At 41.7% G+C, this 2,580-nt stretch overlaps 1 pseudogene; it reads left to right on the top strand.

The window, feature by feature from the left end:
- On the top strand, positions 1–1,249 carry LOC103263785 (annotated as a pseudogene).
- The last annotated feature ends 1,331 nt before the right edge of the window (positions 1,250–2,580 follow it).

The following is a 2,580-nucleotide window of genomic DNA, read 5'->3' as shown; positions in this document are numbered from 1 at the left end:
ATGATTCATAGCATTTTCTTAATCAATTCCTCTGGAGATATTTTCCTGGAAAAACATTTGAAAGCATGGTCAGTTGTTATGTTTGTGATTACTTTTGGAGGAGCAACAGAAAGGCACTGAAGCTGAAAATGTTATCCCTCCAGTTATCCCTACTCCTTACCACTATCTTTAAAGTGTTTGCCTCCACAAGATCTTTTTTTGTGGCGGTAATCCAGAGTCCCACCTCTGTTTGTCATTGAGTTTCTTCATCGAGTAGTGGACACATTTCAGGATTATTTTGGTGTCTGCTCAGAGCCAGTGATCAAAGACAATGTGGTTGTGGTTTATGAGGTATTGGAGGAGATGCTTGACAATGGGTTTCCATTGGCTACCAAACATCCTGAAAGAACTCATAAAGCCTTTCACTATCCTTGGAACAGTTGTCAACACCATCATGGGAAGCACCAATGTGGGTGACCAACTTCCCACTGGACAGCTGTCAGTGGTGCCTTGGCGATGGACTGGGGTGAAATATACCAACAATGAGACCTATTTTGATGTGATTGAAGAGATTGATGCCAACATTGATAAATTAGTTTCTACAATTACTGCTGAGTTCCAGGGGGTGATTGATACCTATGACAAGCTGACTGGAATGCCAGAACTTACACTTTCCTTCATGAAGCCCAGGTTGTTGGATGACATTAGCTTGCATCCTTTTGTTCATTTCAAGCACTGGGAATCTGAGCAGATCCTCTCCTTCATCCCTCCTGTTGGAAACTTCCACCTGCTCTATTACCATGTCAGTGCACAGAATCTGGTTGCAATTCCATTGTATGTCAAACATAATATCAGTTTCCAGGATAGTAGTTCACTTGGATACTTTGAAATAACAGTGGGATCCACGTAAACTATGGGGAAGACCATAGAGGGAGTGACTGTCACCAGCCAGATGCCCAAAGGAGTCCTGAACATGAGTCTTGCTCCATCTCAGGGGATGCACACGTTTGACCCAGTTACAAAGATGCTCTCTTGCTATATGAGAAAAATAAATCCCCAAAAGCTACCGAGTTTGAAGGGGACCATGAGTCTTTAGGCTGGAGCTTCCAAACTAAATGAAAACTCCACAATTAATCTGCAGTTTAAGATCTAGCAGCTGGCCATTTCTGGACTCAAAGTGAATCGTCTGGATATGTATGGAGAAAAGTACAAATCCTTCAAGGACATAAAATATATGATCAAAGCTGAAAAGTTCCAAGTTCGAACCTGAAGGAAGAGCTTGGAGAGGGAACCGTCATAAAGGCTTTTTCATTTCTTACTTGTCTAAAAGTAAAAAATACCAACTTGTCTCTTAGGTCAGTCCCCTCCTGGCCCTACCCACTCCCTTTTCTCCTTAGCCTTCAGTGCTGTGGAACTAACCAAGGGAGGAAAGGGTCATCAGGGGGGAGTGGACAGAACTGAATCTCAGTCAGCACCAGCTCAACTCCCAAGAACAAGGTGTGTACTGCAGGGTAGGGTGCTTACGCTGTACACGACTGTTTTCAAAATGGTGGCCATAGAAAAAACCTGGCATTTGTTGCTTGCTTGGCTTTAATTACCTGAAGCCCATGAAAGACTTTGTTGAAGGTAGAAAGAGTAGAGAGAAAGAAAGATTGGAAGAAAAATCAATGTAAAGGAAAGGTCAGTTAAGGATGTGACCTACGAAGGAGAAGAAAGAGAAAAAAGTATGAAAGAAGAGTTGTGAGGAGATGTGCAGAAGTGAAAGATTGGGGGAAAAAAAAAAGGTGAGCAGACTGCATTAAGGGGTTCAGGAGGAAAAGGGCCGAGCTGGTTTCTTTCTGATCCCTCTACTCTTATGCATGAAAGGCATTTGTACTTCTAGAAATGAACTGGAGGTTTCTTAAATTTGAGTCCACTGTTGACATGGAAACCCCAGTAGAATCAGATTTTCCCTCAAAAAAAGTGACTGGTTTCCTGTTGTGGTTATCTAAAATGCTTCTTTCCCTAACCCAAGACAGTTCTATTCACTTCACTTTACAGAATTCACCAGCCTTTTTTCCTGTTTCCTGATCTTTCCACTGGATTTTCTAAAAAGTAGGAGAGTTTCAGATAAGCCACTCCCATAACCTCCAGTGCAGCTATCTTGTGTGTCACAGTGTTGGAGTTGGAGAGGGGCAACTTGTTTCCTGTGAAGGTGCACCACAGCTATGAGCTGTCAGTGCTGGGCTGGTCCTGGATCCTGACCTGCCTATCGGGAACTTTTTCAGCAGTAGTACTAAGTTAAAAGAAAACTTTACCACCACGGGTGTGGCTGATCCTTGAAGCCACTTGGTGAAGTTATCATTTTCTCACAGTCTTTTAGTTTTGTATTCTATCATGTATTTATTAACAGTAGATATCTACCAGTCCGTTTTTGTTTTAAGACAAAAAAAATCTCCCTAAATCTTTGAATAAAATTAATGCTGTAGGAAGATGGATTGTGTTGATTGTGGGTGTAACCAACCCAGCTTAGGAAGCATGACAACTAAAGGAATACCTCAGACTTTCCTGCTAGGTAACTTTTATTCTAGTTCAGTGTGTCTATTACTATTTAAATATTTA

The sequence above is a fragment of the Carlito syrichta genome, unplaced genomic scaffold (genome assembly GCF_000164805.1).
Source record: "Carlito syrichta isolate Samal-C Ts95f unplaced genomic scaffold, Tarsius_syrichta-2.0.1 Scaffold305258, whole genome shotgun sequence".
Classification (NCBI taxonomy): domain Eukaryota; kingdom Metazoa; phylum Chordata; class Mammalia; order Primates; family Tarsiidae; genus Carlito; species Carlito syrichta.
This window is presented reverse-complemented; position numbering and strand designations above follow the sequence as displayed.